This window comes from Musca domestica, unplaced genomic scaffold (genome assembly GCF_030504385.1).
Source record: "Musca domestica strain aabys unplaced genomic scaffold, Musca_domestica.polishedcontigs.V.1.1 47, whole genome shotgun sequence".
In the NCBI taxonomy this organism is placed as follows: domain Eukaryota; kingdom Metazoa; phylum Arthropoda; class Insecta; order Diptera; family Muscidae; genus Musca; species Musca domestica.
The window spans coordinates 3,649,062-3,668,261 of NW_026712338.1; the positions used below are offsets into that span (position 1 = coordinate 3,649,062).

The window sequence follows — 19,200 nt, forward strand, 5'->3', positions numbered from 1 at the left end:
GTGCCAAAGGTAACCAATTCGAACAAATCTAATTTTTATACCCTCCACCAAAAAAGTATGGAGGGTATATTAAGTTCGTCTTTCCGTTTGTAACTCATCGAAATAATCATTTTAGACCCAACAAAGTATATATATTCTTGATCAGCGTAAAATTCTAAGACGATGTAGCCCTGTCCGTCCGTCTGTTGTAATCACGCTACAGTCTAAACGAATTAAGATAGGAAGCTAAAATTTTGCACAGATCTCTCTTTTGTCTGCAGGCAGGTCAAGTTCGAAGATGGGCTATATCGGTCCACGATATCGTATAGCCCCCATGTAACGGTACCCCCGATATTTGGAATTTTGATGATTTTATCCACATTTTTCAATGGAATTGTCTGAAAATCCACACAAGGAGTTCCTTGTGGGTACGTTATACCTCGGCAGAGAATTATCTATATAGGTCTACGATATCTTATAGCCCTTATATAACGGTACCCCCGATATTCGGTATTTTGATGTTTTTAGCCATATTTTTCAACGGAATGGTCACAAGGGTTTCTTTGTACACAAGGGGTTCTTTGTGAGCACTTTACCCCCCGACAGAGAATTCTCTATATAGGTTAACGATAACGTATAGCTCCCATATAACGGTACCCCGCGATATTCGGTATTTTGATAATTTGAGCCACATTTTCCAATCGTATTGTCAAAAAATAAACACACGGAGTTCTTTGTGAGCACTTTACCCCTGAAACGGAATTGTCTATATAGGTCCACAATATCGTATATCCCCCATATAACGATACTCCCCTATATTCGGTATTTTGATGATTTCAGCCACTTTTTCCAATGGAATTATCTGAAAATCCACACAAGGAGTTCCTTGTAAGTACTTTACACGCAGACATAGATTTGTCTTTATAGGTCCACAATATCGATAATCCCCACATATATGGGCACCTTACTTTATTAGATATTTTAAAGATTTTAAAAGAATTTTTAATGGATTTTATTTTTTTTTTAATTTTTTTAATTCGTACCAAATGGTGGAGGGTATTCAAAGTTCGGCCCGGCCGAACTTACTGCTTTTTTACTTGTTTTTCAAAAATTTGTTTGTTATTTCCGACATTTTTTGCTTTCGTTCAATAAATTTAAAAAAAATGTAAAAATTGTGGCGTTTGACTTTGTTACAGTTGTGTTATCTCACCCTGTATAGTGGTATAGTTTTTGTAATTTCTATTAATTAACTTTTTTGACAATTAATTTCATTTGTTAAGACAGTCAGGCCTCATTGTTTACAATTTCGACAAATTCTTCCTACCTTGTAGGCATGGGCCGAAACAGTATTACTTTCATACATGAAATTAGAAAAAGTAGACGTAAGCTGTGGCTAAAAATGAACGTGCACCAACTGCAACATTAATAATTGATGATTTTTTAGCTATTTTCGTTTTGAAAACACTGGCTTAAATAGCTCTCAACATTTCATGTTTTGTTTCACTGCCAAATTTATTCAGTTTGTTTTATAATTTAACCATGAATCGCCTTACAAACGATCATCGCTTGCAAATCAATCGAAATGCCTTCACTGTTGAGAGAGTTCATCGCGCGCCACTTCTATTTTACGACGAATCTCATTTTTGGCTGATGAAAATAAGCATATTTGTCTAGTGACTGAAGCTTTGCAAAAGTCACCTTGTTATAGTGAGACTTAATGTTTTTCAGTGACTTCTTGATGTAAGCCACCACCAAGGTCCATAAATATTTTATCACTATGTATTTCATTGCGGAGGTTATAAAAGATAATGATTTAAAAAAAATAGTTGAACACAAGGCTTCTATTGTCTTATTCATAAAAATACATACCCACTCATACACAGTGTTTTCGATCTATCTATGTATCCACAAAAGAATAAGACAGAAAAATACAAGTAAAACATGCAACGAATTTTAATAGCTGACTTAAACAAACAAACTCACACCTTCACAAGTATTTAATTATGTACACTTGTCCTAGTTTATGAAAAAATGTCAAACTTTTTTGCTCTTGCCACCCTTGAATATTGAAATGAATTTTTAAAACTTTTTTTAGAATTGCATCTACAAACAAACACTGACGGCTGATCATCAATAATGTTTTTGTAAATTTGCTATAATTGAAATGAAAGGGGAAGGAAAGGGGAGCGACAAAAGCATTATATATACATATCTCATATTAAACATTTACGAATGAAATGAAAAGGTAAAAAAATAATGTTCAACACTAAACAAAAATTTAATAATGACATAAACAGTTATTCACCTCACTCACACAATCACTCAATATACGAGTATTTGTGTAGGAAACTTTGTTATTACACTCAGTATATTGTAATGATAATTTGTACTGGATGTTAAGCGATAACCCAAGAGTCCTATAAATTGGAGTGAGTTCAAGAACGGGGTCTGGATCCTTGTGCTATGAAAGTATAAAATGAAAAATATTTTCCTCACTAAAATGTTCATTTGATATTTCTATTTAGTACAAAAGTTTTAATTTTACATCTTATAGAACAAGATTTGATCTCAGTTTCGATAGTAAAAATTATCCAGTACTGTCGACTGATTGTTTTGAGATCGATGTGATGTTTTGTGACTGGTGTGAAGATGTTTAAGCGTTTCAGGCAATAATATATATAATCTATATACCTGAACTGGACCGATTTGCGTGATTTTTTGTACTAAGGTTCGTCATTCCCCGAGTTAGCTTTTTAAAGAAAAAATTATTGACCAAGCCTACTTTTACGTCCACTATTTCGATTTATCTAAAATTCTTTTATTTGCCAAAATAATGAAAATACCGGTTTTTACACAAGATACTGTTGACTTTCCCTCCAACCCTAAGTATTTATTTGGGAGGAGAGGAATTGATTATGCCTACTTTTTATCCATCCATATATAAAAATCAATTGTTGTTCGTTGCTAATTGAATCAGATGAAAACGGCAGGACCGATTTGGATATTTTTTAATATTAATTGTTTAATATCTACAATATTTGCCAACATAATGAAAATACCTGTTCCACAGTTAGTGTACGACGCACTCTTGACTCGCCGTCCAATCCTATGTATCTGTTTGGGGTCAGAGTAACTGGCCACACCTACTTCTTTAAATCTATATGTATAAAATTTAAAAAAGTTTAGCAACACATCAATTGAGAACGGCTGAGCCGATTTGGCTCAAATTTTCTATAGGTTATTTGTAATTACAGTCGAAACGTTTTCATGAAGAACATTTTGAGAAAAGTCTCTGGAAAAATCGCCCAACTAAAAAGATTGCATGTTCTATTTTGATATGGAATTTTGTGTAGAATTGTTTCAAAATACGTTTTGAAATTTAAAATTCTTATTGAAAAATAAAACGAAAAAAATCGAGAGCAACCATACCAACATTTTCAATTTTAATTAAAAACTAGTTCTCAAAGCATCAAAACATATAAAATCTCTTATTATTGCCCAATGATTACCCATTAGTAAACAGTTATTGCCGGTATTAATTTCACAATACTGAAAACGCTAAATTTCGCATCACAGTCGATTCGGTAGAAATTGTAACAAAAACATGTGAAAGTACGAATTTTTATTGGTATTATTATACCTAAATGAAACGGATGCATTCTAAATTCCAAGGAATACTGTATAAAAGCTCAATATTATCCTAAATATTTCGCCTTTATTGTGATTTCTGCGAACGGTCGCATTCTCAGACAGATATAGATTAATTGACATAGTATTTTACATTGGTCAAAATAATAATACAATATGGTCTTCTAAAAGTTACGAATTCAAAATTACTTTTTGCGGTTTGAAAAATTAATTAAATACGATGAAGTAACAGTTATAAAGGCCTACTGGTGAATAGATTAAGTGGATTAAGTGGACTTTTGTTGGGATTTTTTGACAAAGTTTTTATAACCTCGGAAAGTTTTTATATACCTCAAATTGGCGGGTTATATAGGAAATCAGTATTAAAGGACTAGAATTGATTGTACTGAAATGATCAAATGCCAAATTAGAGCACATTCCGTAGGCGAATATTAGGAGATAATATTATATGAGGACTATATCTAAATGAGAACAAATATATACCTTTTGTAACATCAATCATCCTAATTATAAACTAAAAGCCTGTGCAGAGTTTGGACGACGCACATTAAATTTGCTGACAAATGGTGAACGGAGAAGCTCACGGACATAATTTAATCGAAAAAGAAAATAAGGTGTCATCGGGTTATAAAAGTTAGGCACCTCATAATGTGTGTTAAAGAGTAACTTTATGGGGCCCCTAACTTTTATAAACCGATGACACCTTATTTGTGAGAGTTAAATTAAAGTCATGTTGCCAGGACTTCAATTTAGAAATTTCTATCGATTCTGACGAAGAAAGCTCCAAAACAACAGCTCCATACCAGAGGGCTGCAAAGAGTATGCAAAAATTCAAGCATACTCGGTTTCTTACATGATTTTTGTTGATGCAGTCGTTTAGTTTGATCTGAATGAAATGACCGTTTGAATCACTCAGTTTGAATCACTTCACTCACAATCAAACATGAGCGTTCGAGACGGTTTGATGTGTTCAGCAACATAAGTTGATCGAACACAATCACAACCGTGATTGTCTTCTTTGAATCTAGTTCGCTCAGCGTCATTGTTTATTCAACCATTTAATCAAGTTGGGACAGTTTATTTTGCCTTTTTTATATTTGAAATGGAAGAATATTGTGATAGTGCGACCGAAATTGTTGCAAGTAGAAACTACACAGGTGTAGGTAAACGAAAAGGTGGAAGTTTGTGAATAATCTTGACCAATATTGTAAAATAAAAAAAATATTTAAACATTTTTAGTTTTCTAAATACCAATGATGTGTTTCTTTATTAAAAAATTTACTTTTTTTTTTTCAAATGAGTTACTGAAGTCTAGCATACCAAAAACCCAAATAAAATGAAAAATTGTATGCTTATTAAATATAATTTGTACCAATTTCTTTAATGGGGACATCTTTTAGTTATGAAATCCTTAGTAAAATTACAATCATGATTTCGCTCAAATTCGAACATGTGTGTTTTAATCAAATCAAATCACTCACTTAACTACGATTAATAAAACCGATCAGACTCATCATCAGTGTTGCCGTTTGAAATTTTTATTTCAGCCCAAATTTTTTCTAAAAACCGCCCAAAATCGACCATATCCGCCCAAACTATAAAAAGTTGAATAATTTGTATGTAGTTTGTATTCAAGTAAATTTTATTGAAAATTTTACACTATACATAAAGAAGGTACTCAAGTTTTATTACATTCAATGTATAAAATACATTAGAGAAAATAAAGATTTGATTGTTGTTTTACTTCAAGTTTAGTATATATATGATAGTTTAGTATATATATAATAAATAGTATATATATAATAAACATTTGATTGTTGTTTTACTTCAAGTTTATATATATATATATATATATATATATATATATATATATATATATATATATATATATATATATATATATATATATATATATATAACAATCAAATTTTTATTTTCTCAAGGTCGCAATTATGGTCCGATCTTCACGAAATTGGGGGGAGGGGGTGGGGCTCGGGTCATAATAGAACCCTTATTTCTTTTGGAGATGATTGCATAATATTTAGGGGTTGAAATGAACCAAAAACAGAAAAAAATCTTGATCACACAATTGAAGCCAATCGACACGCCTGAGAAGATAGGTAAGCACAGGGAAGAATTCTGGCATTTTGGATGACCATTGGAATATATTTAGCCGTAAAATGAACCACAAAAACTAACAGCACGACGGAGTGCATAAATATTGGGAAAATGTCTCTGGTCAAAATGCTGGGTTGCCCATATTCGACGGACCCATGACTATTTGGGCCCATTCCAATCGACGAGTCTTGTCCGAAGGCAACTTTCTTTGCGTCAATTGAATTTTGTACGGGAACAAATGCAAATCAATGCGAATAATCCGTTGTAAAGTGGACCGAGCCATGCCCAACTGCTGAGAAGGGCGTTTTTGGCATGTTTTTGGGGACCTTTCAATACTGGCTCGTACGGCAGCGATATTCGCGGCCGATCGCCTTGGTCGACTTTTATATGGCCTCTTCGGATTTGAAAGAGCCTTACTAGTCGAAAATGTTTCGTATAAACGCCTAATGGTGTTCTTAGAAGGCGCACTTCTCACATTTTTTAATGTTTTAAAAGCACGTTGAGTTTTCATAATTGACTTCTTCTGCTAAATGTAAATTTCAACTATTTCAGAGCGCTCGCGTGGCGTGTATTGGTTCATGGTAAAAATCTTGGACTGACGCTTCAAACGCGGTATGTCATTTAGCGATGTGACATCTCTGTCAAAAGTTATGGCGTTGCCAGATGGGTCCGTCGAATATGGACAACCCTGTATGTTGGAGTGCTCCGTGACATAGTTTCAAAAGCGAAATCTTTCAAAATGGATTTGGACATGAGGGGGCTTCTAACATATTGTAGTGTTGTAGGGTATCACATGGTCGGCCCCGCACGACTATAGCCTAATGTATTATATATATATATATATATATATATATATATATATATATATATATATATATATATATATATATATATATATATATATATTATTAAAAAACTTAACAAAAATCTATAAAATAAATAACGATTCATCTCAATAAAAAAATAAAATTCAGTTAGTAATAAAAAAAATTAAATTACATAAAAATAAACAATAAAAAATAAATTTGTACCCAATATGGAAAAAATCCGACCAAAATCCGCCCAAACCACAAAATTTATCTTTTTTCCGCCCAAATTTGGACGGAAACGCCGAAAACGGCAACACTGCTCATCATAGATGATCGACCCGTTATGAACAATTCAACATAAGTTCGTAAACAAATAACTCATGTGAGCTGTTTGATTGCGTTCACAAAACTTCGATCAATACATGTTTGATCACAACTTTTTCGTTTGGCTTGAGTAACTCGAATGAACATGTTGCATCTGACCGACTGATTGAGTTTGATTGTATTTCCACTGTGTGTGATCAAGCCTACTCAATCATACTCATTGCAGCCCTCTGCTCCATACACAAGTGTGTACGCAAAATGTCCTTCATTCACCATAAATATTGTGCACTTTAAATAAATAAGTTGAAAAGAATACAACAATAAACCACAGGACAAGAAAAACATTAACAAGTAAAAAGCAGTAAGTTCGGCCGGGCCGAACTTTTAATACCCTCCACCATTTACAACGAATTTGGAAATTTTCAAAAAATAAAATCCTTAACAAATTCTGTTAAAATTTTAAAAATACCGAATATAGCCGTTATATTGGGGTCTATACGACGTGGACATACATATGCATTGTTTGTCATAAGCCATTACCATATTCAAATTCGAAACTGGACCCGCACCGACAATTTTCTGTCACAGACTGTAGTTCCCATAACGAACTTCAAATACCAAATTTTAAACAATTCCGGTTAATAATGTCGCTAAAATCATCAAAATACCGAACATAGCGAGGTGCCGTTATATGGGGGCTATACGAAGACGTGGACCTGCACAAACAATTTTCTGTCTTAGGGTGTAGTATCCATTTGGAACTTCAAATACCAAATTTGAAACAATTCCAGTGAATAATGTCGCTAAAATCATCAAAATACCGAATATAGGGAGGTACCGTTATATTGGGGCTATACGAAGACGTGGACCTGCAAAGACAATTTTCTGTCTTAAGGTGTAGTATCCATTTGGAACTTCAAATACCAGATTTGAAACAATTCCCGTGAAAAATGTCGCTAAAATCATCAAAATACCGAATATCGGGAGGTACCGTTATATGGGGGCTATACGAAGACATAGACTTGCACAGACAATTTTCTATCTTAGGGTGTAGTATCCATTTGGAACTTCAAATACCAATTTTGAAACAATTCCGGTGAATAACGTCGCTAAAATCATCAAAATACCGAATATCCGGAGGTACCGTTATATGGGAGCTATATGAAAACGTGGACCTACATGGCCCATTTACGAACTTAACCTGCCTACTGGAAAAATAAACATGTGTGCAAAATTTTAGTCATCTATCTCAATTTATTCGAAAGATAGCGTGATTACAACAGACAGACAGACGGACAGACAGACAGACAGACAGACAGACGGACAGACAGACAGACAGACGGACATCGCTAAATCGACTTAGAATTTTACGCTGATCAAGAATATATATACTTTGTTGGGTCTGACATGAGTATTTCGAGGAGTTACAAACGGAATGACAAAGTTAATATACCCTCCATAGTATGGTGGAGGGTATAAAAAGCTTGAACACCTCTAAATTTGTAGATTGACGACGGTTGCAGCCAACAGTTTTTTTTTTTGTTAAAGTTAGGCTTTTTTGAAGAGAAAAGCTAACCGGTTAAAACTTTTTTTTTAGGTTCTTAAAAATATGCATAAAACGCTAATGCTATGGGCCAGCAACGCGGTATGGGTCAGCTAGTCTGCTATATATAAAAGTAAGTCTGAAGAACCGCTGATCTGATTTTAACGATTCAGACAAATTCGGAATTGTTTCTTGGCGGAAAAGGATAAAATCCAAAACATCGCGTAAATTGTGAAACTTGTACATTTTCATACTTTTGAAATATACAATAGGAATGTTTACATTGCATTTTTGTTTTCATTTTGACTTACTATTTTCGAGTATACATTTGTAGTGTTTTTTCTTTTGATTCTAATATGACGTGTAGCCTTTTTTGGGGGTATAAAGCCACAACGAACAAAACTGTTATTTACAGATTTTATGTATTTATTGAGTAAGTGGTCATGACTCGATTTCTGTAAAACTGAAATTGCAGGCGGGTTACATTGTAGTACATTGTACATAGTAAGTGTAGTACCGAATTATGTGGTGGGGAAACTGAATAGATGATGTCGAAATAATTTAACGCGGTCACACGAAAGTTAAAGGCTAATTAATTTTTTTAAAATCGCCAAAAAATCACAAAAATAAGAGATTGATTGCAAAAATTCTAAAATCGGGAAAAATCGAGAAAATGTTTTCAATGGAATCGAATTTTAACAAACTTCGTAAGAAGTTTTAAACATTTGCTTAGGGAACAAATTACTTTCAATTTGTCTTATCATATTTTTTGGTGAACAAAATAAAGAATTATTTTCACCATATAAAATAAAGTAACATAATACGCTTATAACTCAAGAACGCCTTCACCGTTTTTGACAATTCATACAATTTCGGAATGTCATCTCAGCAAAAAAATAAATAAATAAAATCATGCTAAAATATGCGAAATGTGGATGAAAAAATCTTTTTGGATTGATTTTTTTTTCAACTTATTGAAATGTAAATTTTTTATTGTTTATTGTGGGCACCAAAAAAATGTATATATTTTGGGGTGTAGCTTTGTTCTATCTTCTGTAATTGTGCCATGGGTAGTAGGGTATTTATGATGGCACAGAATAGATTAAATAAATTACCTTTGCCACCTTTCTGACCTTTTAGAGGTTTGTCCTTGATAAAGCCTGGGTTGTCCCAGTTTATTGACCAGCTTCTGTATGTCTAAGCATATGTTTGTGTGTCCAACTAGATTTTATTGGCTCCACGTGCCGGCATTTGTTGGAGAATGTGAGGGTTGGCCTTGTTAGAGTTGAGATTAGGCTAGTTTTTAGTCGAGATTGGCCTATTTTAAAGCTGAGTTGGTCCAGTTTATTGACCAGCTTCTGTATGTCTAAGCATATGTTTGTGTGTCCATCCAGACTTTATTGCTTACACGCGCCGTCATTTGTTGGTAAGTGTGAAGACAAAAAAAAAAAAACTTTTTCGTTTTGGTCTGTAATGGTCTCCCTCTCTCTCTTGCCCCCACCCCTTCTCCCTATTCAGCACCGTCTTCCACTATCCCCCTTCTTTCTAATCAGTGCCGAATTCCACTGTCCCCCATCTCCCTATTCAGTGCCGCCTTCCAATGTCCCCCTTACCCCCCTCCCCTTCATTGCACCGTCCTCCAACTCCCTATTCAGAATCGTTCTCCACTATCCCTCTCCCCGCCACCCCCTCTTCCACATACTTTCCTATCTTCCCATTGCTTTATACCGGCCCCTCTTCCATAGCATTGAAACAATCTCCCTGTTCCACAGAGCACTCTTCTTCATTAGACAATGATGCTCTTATCAATACAAATTATGTTAGAATTGTGTGTCGATCTGTCGAGATGTAAGTCCGACCACTTACATGCTGTGACGAAATTGGTCATAGAAGTAAATTGTAACAGAAACATTGTTTTTATTTTGTTTTTCGTTTTGGTCATATTTCAGATGCATTATTGAATATTGACATGTTTTGTCAGCCTAGAAGTTGAAGGCATGCTTTGAATTTGTATGAATAATTATTTTTCAGATTAAAAAGTGGGCATAGAATTTAAGACAAACTTGTTTTAATTAGTCATCAGTTTTTTCTTTCAAGATAACGAAAACTAGGAAAGAAAAAATGTATTTAGTTCTATAGACTATTTGACGCCCTATATGTTTAATAAATAATGTGTGTATGTCTGTGTGCGGGTATTGATTCTTTTGGTTATGTAATATTTTAATATGAGTATAGATTCATAAGATGTGTAGTTTGAAGTGTTGTCATAATTTAGATGCATTTCTAGGCGTATGTGTTTGTAATGGTGATATCGTTGTAAGAGTTGAGAAAGTCATCATGAAGTTTACAAACTTTCCCATAATAACATAATCTATTTTATATTAGCAGACCCAGAAAATATCATTGATTATATAAGAATGCACTTTCATTATCAATTATATTTGGCTGAATGTTAAATATATAAAAGCAGAAAAATTTGGAAAATGCATTCAGTTTCTAAAGAACTCTCAAAAATTAAAAAACAAAAATGGAAGGACAAAATTTAAAGTATGAAGGAGTGCATCCCATTCTCATGGAAGATGTGGAGGACGAAGCCGCGTTTTGCGAGCACGTTTCCTACATTCTACAGGACGATATTGCAGCAAGAAGGGAGGAAAATGATGACGTAGAGCTGAATTCTGATGACTGTTCAAGCGAAGACACCGAATCAACGACTTTATCGGACACCGAGGATGAAGTGGAGGCGATACGAAATAATCTTCCCGAGAATCCTGTTATAATTTCTGATGAATATTTAGGAGATGCTTTCGTGCCCCTATGCAATGCAATTGAAGAATGCATAGATAATAATTATTTACAGTTAGTTAAAATGGTAAAGAATTTAGAAAATAGCATAGAAAATAAAGAACTAAAAGATTTTTTTGTTAAATATCATAAAAAATAAAATTAAGCAATATTGAATCAAAAACAAACAAAAAACCTGTCTTCATTTTATATTGGGGTATAAATTAAGGGAGATGAGGGGGGGAGGGTAAACCTCTACTTTCTTGAATATAATTTCGTATAAATAGTGAAAAAATATGTGTTCAACAAATAGTATGAAAACAAACTTAACGTGAATATGTCCAATTCCAATTTAATAAATGTATTCAACTCCTTCAGCTTTAAAAAAATTATGAGGGTGAAGGAAATGAATGAGAACGAGGAGTATATAATCTGTGGAGCATACAGGACGCAAACTAAATATGGAGAAAGGATTGTTCTTAAATTAGATGATGCTATACTTTACTTGCCATCGAGGTTTCTATCGCTGGGAGAAGGAGATGTGAAAGAGTTGGGGAGTGGCATCTATTCCATAGTAAGATTACCATTGCGAGACGAAGATGAAAATACAGGCTACAAATTGGAATTAAGAAAAAATAAACCATTTTTCTATACACCCTACTAAACATTAATAAATGAATATTTAAAAAAGAAAATCAATTTTTGTGTGTGTTTTTTTTTATGGGAAATTTTAGTCACTAAAAATTACATTTTTGTCTTGTCGGAGTATAAAATAGAGAACCAGTTGTGGAAAATCATTCAATCTAAAAGTTACAGCCGAAAGCAAACAATATGGACACAGAAAGACATACTGGTAACACTTTTGAAAAGGATGCTGAATGGAATGATCAAGAAATTGAAAGATATCTGATGATGAAGGCATCAGAACTGGAGAGATACTATGTTATGAATGTCTTAAAGGACGAGGAATCTCTTATGTATCAACCACCTATGGGAAGTGGAGCTAATGAAAAGGAATATTCGTATTTAACCGAAGGACAATCCTTGCGAGATTTAGATGAGAATGATCCATGGTTTTTGTGACTTAATATAATAAAATATAAATAGAAAACATATATTTTGAAAGAATTGTGGAATAAAGAATGAATATGTATATTCAATAAATATTTTTTTCTGATGTATTGGCTACTGATTGTCATTTTATATTTCGCAGTCTGTGATTAAAGCTATAGAAGGAAAGATGTGGGTTCATCTTAATAGAGAAATAGAACGTTTGAAAACGTTCAAAAGTTGGCCATTAAAATATCCAAATCCCAAAACAATGGCAGCAACAGGGCTTTTTTATACTGGAGTAGAAGACATAACTAGGTGTTATTTTTGCAAAGTGGACATCTATCGGTGGAAACACACTGACTGTCCAATTGAGGAGCATTTTCGTTTGTCATACAATTGTCCCTTGATGAGGAGATCTTTCACAAGAAATATCCCGATTGAGCCAAACATTTTAGATCTATTAATTCCTGAATTAGGTTCAGATGTTTGTGGCAGTACAACTGAAAAACCCCTTTCATCGATTTTCTTTATATTCTCTACATTCATTACATTTTATTCCATTAATAAAATTTTTAAAAAATAAACTTATATTTTTGTTTCATTAAATTTTATTATTTTATTTCGTCATATATTATGTCTAAATTCTTATTCCAATTTTGTTCTATAAATACAAATATTTTAAATACATTATTTATGGCGCATTTAAATCCAAATTCTGAATGTATAGAACAGTTAGTAAAATAATTTCGACATGTTCTTAGTTTAATTTTATCTTCTAAATTTACAATATTTGTATTAATATATTTCTCTAAAAATCTTTTTTATCTCTTCCAACAACAAAAATATATTTGTATTCGTTTAATGGTGCAAGTACGCTCTCAACGTCGTTGTAGTCAACATCTCCATCCTTCCAATCTAATCCGTTTACATAGTTCTTGCAGTATACATTTGTTCTACATGCCTCGTCCGTAAGTTCTTTTATATTAAAAGGTGGACGAAACACAAAATGATTTGGAACTACAGAAATACCACACATAAACGCAAGCTCCTTCATAAATATACACTTGTGGTTTCCATGACAAAATTGGAAGTCCACAATAGCAATATCCGATCGATCAATTGAATGCATCTTGGTGGAAGTGTTAAATTGAACTAGTGAATTTTGCGGTTTGAATTTCATATTTATTGCTCTAATCCCATCAAGAATTTTAAACAGAGATGACCACAATTATATGTGTTGAACTGTTGATCCCTTTTATAATTATAAGTGATATTCGGCCCCAAGTAGTGTAATACTTCTAGGGGAGGTTGGAGATTTCCGAAACTATCATAATATTCAATTCTATTCTTATTCTTGTAATATGCAACCCAGTGCGTACCAGCCCCCCTCTCACTATCTAAATTTATTATTCCACATTCTTTTTATATGGTATTTTAGGTAATGTATCACGCATATAAACACCTCTAAAATCTGGTATATATTTTTTTCCAAATGTATATATTTGTTTATCAGTAAGTGGGCCTTTAGGGAGTTGCTTTATTAGTTTTTTGAATTGTCGTTCATAAATATACCATAGCCTTTTTTGTATGGTTTTAAATATAGCCCTTTTCCCATTGCTATAGCTTCTATAGTTCTATTATGTCTGGTTTGTTCTTCCAATTGTTGTTTAGCTTTTTTGGCATTCATAACAGCATTAGCAATTGCTGAGCTACCCGACGCTAAAGCGCCCAAAGCTCCTAAACCTGTTAGAATTGGTATAAGGGGGAGAAATCCGCCTGTTTTTGGAAGCTTAATAACTCGAGGAATAACAACCTTTGATTTTCTTCCACGGAATGTTTTTTGAATCTCTTTTCTTGCTATCTTTATGGCGTCATCAATTTCGGTTGGTTTGCTACTTTTAAGTTTAATTGTTGCATTTTTGAGAGCATTATTAAAAATCTGTTGACCAGTAACATGTTTGGGTTTTTTATTTTTCAAACCCATGCCAAGCTTGGATTTTGCTTTCATTATATTAGTGACGATATATGCATTAATTTTTTCCCCAATACTGCTATCTTTTGCTTTTACTCGTTCCCACGCTTTTTCAGCTAGTTTACGATCTGCAACGTGTCGTTGCTTAATATTTTCGTTTTGTGAATAAGCGATATCGTGTTCTTTACAAGCTGCATCCAAGGGATTAACACCTTTATCCCCTCTCTCCAATCGTTTTCTAAGCTTAGTTCCAGGGCCACAAAATTGATAGCCAGGTAGATGAAGTTCCACTGGAAAAGAATCGATTAATTTGTTTACAAGTCCTCTTCCTTTAACGTGCTTCTTTCGATTAACATTGATGTTGTTATAAACAATCATTTTATACTATTTTTATGCTCACTGTAAACAAGAGAATAAGATAAATAAGCATTGCCAATAAAATCATTCATTAGTTGTGAAATGAGGTTAGTTGAACAACAAGCTAAACTTCCAGTTGGAAACGTGGATTTCATACAAAAGAAGTCCCCTAGACATAGCATTTTATTACCGAATAGTATACGATGTATAATAGTTGGCCCTTCGAATTGTGGAAAAACTAACGTAATGATAAGTTTGATCGAAAGCCCAAATGGACTTAAATTCGAAAATGTTTATATTTATTCCAAATCTCTGTATCAACCGAAATATGAATATCTCAAGAAACTTATTTCCTCTATCAAAGGTTTGCGGTTGTTTACATTCAGTAATAACGAGGATGTCGTGCAACCAGAAGAAGTAAGACATAACTCTGTAATGATATTCGATGATGTGGCTTGTGATAAACAAAATAATATTAAAATCTACTTCAGTATGGGTCGTCATAAGAATGTTGATTCATTTTATTTATGTCAAACATATACGCGGATTCCAAAACATTTATTGCGTGATAATGCAAATATGATTATATTGTTCAAGCAAGATAATTTAAATTTAAAACATATATACAATGATCACGTTGGAAGTGATATGAGTTTTGAGAAATTTAAAGAAATATGTCATGAATGTTGGAAGGAAAAATATGGATTTCTAACAATCAGCAAAGATGATGATATTAACTCTGGAAGATATAGAAAGGGGTTTCATATATTTATACAACCATAGATATATTTAAGTCACTTCTTTTGTAACTACTTCTATTAGTACAAACACAACCATGGAAGAAGAAATGTTGAAACGTCTTGTAAGATCCAGAAAGGCATTGAAAAGAAAATTACAAAGCATTAAAAGGGGGGAGGAAGATAAAACAAACGAATTGAAAAATACTTTCAAACCCATAACAGAGCCAATTCATAAACTATTAAAATTGTCGAATGAAAATGCCTCCAATTTCCTAGTACCTAAGAAAGGTGGTATTGAGTCATATAAGAATTCTTTTGCTATGAGTACACCGGTTAAGAAATTTAAACATGATATTAAGCCAGAACCGGAGACTGAGGATACACTTGCTAACAATTCAATAGATGATACATTCTATTCTGATGTTGATGATACCGTTAATCTTTCCCTTTTGAATAAAAATAAAAAATTGGATACAGTATATGGACCGCACAAAGATATTCATGGTGAATGGAGATTTGGGGATAAACCATTAAGAGTTGATGATCAGAAAATAATTGTTGGTAATCAACATTGGGCATTTACACCAGGACTATTTGAACTTCTCTTTTATCAAAACCCTAAAAATTATGATGCCTCAGAATTAGAAATATATAAAAAAATTTTGCTAGACTCCAATGCTCATAAAGTAAATTATAGACATAATGAACGAATCAAATCCAACAGAGGATATAAATATAAACATATTATTAAACACTTGATGGAGGATACTCACAGTGGTAAAGGTCTAATGAGAGTACATCTAGATAAACCCAACTATATATACTGGGATGATCCCAATGAATTGATAGAACGATTAAAGCTGTTGCTGGCATCACAACAAGCCGGAAACAATAATCATACAAATGAGATTGTTTCTATTATTGAAGAACTAAGAGAGGGAAATATTATATATTAATCACCTGAATTACAAAATCAATGACAGTGGATAAGTTTGGTCATCATTATCATCTAAAATATACTTCAGCCACACTAAAGGGGAATGTTTCGAGAGTGCTGGGAATCAATATTGATGAAGATAAGAATCTGGACATACAAAATAAGAGAATTAAAAACCTGGCGCCCCCGGCGGGAGGATCAGATGCGGTCAACCAAGCATACGTACATACGCAAAACAAGAACCTACAAGAAATATTAAAGAAAAACATATTTCAAGAGTGTTCCGATATAAGAGAAGAAATATCGCGTTTGAAACACTCGCTTAACGACCTCTATGGTATTTTATCGAAAAACACATTTACTCACTCCACTGTAAAATATTACACTGAATAAAATGGAAAAACGGGGATTAGTGAATGAACTCCACACTCAGGCAAGAAAAAAATTTAAGAGGCGGAGGGTTATTATAAAGGGGATTGACGACCTATGGCAAGCTGATTTAGTTGAAATGGGCAACTATTCTAAAGCAAACAAGGGATACAAGTTTATGCTAACAGTTATAGATACCTTTTCAAAATATGCATGGGCTGAAGCGCTTAAAACTAAAAATGCCTTAGAAGTTTGTACAGCATTTGAAAAAATATTGAAAGCCGGACGAATTCCCAAGAATTTACAAACCGATGATGGGAAAGAATTTTTTAATAAAACATTTAAGGAACTCATGCATAAATATAGAATAAATCATTATTCCACATACAGTGTATTGAAAGCATCAATAGTTGAACGTTTCAATAGAACCCTAAAAGGAATGATGTGGAAAGAGTTTAGTTATAATGGAAATTATCATTGGATTAAACTCTATAAAGACTTGTTAAATAAATATAATAGAACACCTCATAGAACTATAAAAATGGCACCAATACAAGTTAATTCCTCAAATGAGAAGTCACTGCTTAAAACTGTTTATAATCATTTAAAAATATTTAGAAAATCGCAGCTGCATGTTGGTGATCATGTTCGCATCAGCAAATACAAACATCAGTTTGAAAAGGGTTACACACCGAACTGGACAACTGAAATATTTAAAATAAAAACCATAAGAATAACAAACCCTACAACATACTTGCTAGAAGATTTAGCAGGAAACCCAATACAAGGCTGTTTCTACAGAGAAGAACTTTTACCTACAAAACATCCGAATATATATTTAGTCGAGAAAATTCTAAAAACAAAGGGCACAAAAGTTTTTGTAAAATGGTTAGGATTTTCAAATCAACATAATTCATGGATAAATAAGAATGACGTATTGTAAAATATTTTTTTTTTTTTTTTTATTGGAAATAAAAAGTATAAAAATTCAAGTCCATATTGTTTTTTACTTACTACAAATTAGAATCTTGCAATGTCAAGAACATTTACTTTGACGGGGAGAAATTCAAGTTTATGCTCGAATTATTCACCACCTATATCATTAGGTGATGTTGAATATGAGTGTGCTTTAATTGATTTCCAATCATATAACTCAATTCCTAATGTGGATGATGATAATAATTTATTTCATATCGGGGATGATATTATAAAAATACCAATTGGATCCTATGAATTACAAGATATAGCAGACTTTTTGGAATCAGAGTACAGAGCTATTCATATAAACAAATCAATTGACATTAAAGCTAATAATAATACATTACAAGTAGAAATTACATCTTCTCATGATGCTATTTATTTCAACAAGGAAAAATCTATATCTAAGCTATTTGGTTTCACGGAAACAATTTTAGATCCGGGAAAGAAGCATATCTCAACCCTTCCTGTAAATATTATGAAGGTGAATGCTATACAAATACAATGTAATATTGTAACGGGGTCATTTATGAATAATTCACCTGCACATATTCTGCATGAATTTTCTCTAGATGTTCCACCAGGCTATAAAATAGATGAGAGGCCGTTGAACCTTATTTATTTGCCGGTGAACGTCAAGGAAATTACTCGTCTTGAAATAATAATACTAGATCAAGAAGGGCGATTAATAAACTTTCGAGGAGAAGAAATTACACTTAGAATTCATATAAGACCAAGACAAACATGATTATCTACAATAAATATAATAATAAACAATCCTCTAAAAACATTCAACATCAAGTTGTCAAACCGACAAGACCTTTTCTAACCAAAGAAAATAAAGAATTTTTAAAATTACTTAAATTAAAAGTAAAACCCAATGTCTGAAATACTTAATATAAATGATCGGCCTTTTTCCGATGAGAATATTGTAAAACGCGATTATCATAGCTATGTCCCATATATTCAATCTTTTAAAAATAATGATGAAATACGCATAAGCATACAAAATCAAGATCTTTACATATTACCGTCGGAAAGCTTTTTGTACATTGAAGGTTATTTGAGAAAAGCAAATGGGGAAATTTCCCCAAATTCAAGACTTAGGAATAATTGTGTGGGTTATATGTTTGATGAAATTCGATATGAACTAAATGGTGTTGAGATTGATCGCACACGCTATCTTGGCATGGCAACAAAAATTAAAAATTTGCTTTCCCTGAATGCATCAGAAAGTAATGTTATGAGTAATGCGGGATGGAATGTAGGTGCTGAGTTTACTACTAACTCTTTTAACTTTTGTATACCATTAAATCGATTGCTTGGATTTGCGGAAGACTTCAACAAAGTAATTTGTAACAGCAAACATGATTTGATTCTCTTGCGGAGTGCTAATGACACAAATGTGTGTTATTCAACTGACTCAAAAGAAGATATTCGTCTAACAATCACAAACATTACGTGGAAAGTTCAACACATTCATTTGTCTGACTATAGAAAAATTAGTTTCTTGAAAACTATTAAAGATGGAAAGATGCTACCTATAGCATTTCGAAGTTGGGATTGCTATTTTAATCCAACATTTGTTG

The 19,200-nt window shown here is 32.9% G+C and overlaps 1 protein-coding gene across 4 annotated transcripts in view; it reads right to left on the bottom strand.

Moving 5' to 3' along the window:
• Positions 1-19,200, bottom strand: part of LOC131804694 (inhibitory POU protein) — a 97,313-nt gene that overhangs the window by 22,679 nt on the left and 55,434 nt on the right. The window lies entirely within an intron of this gene.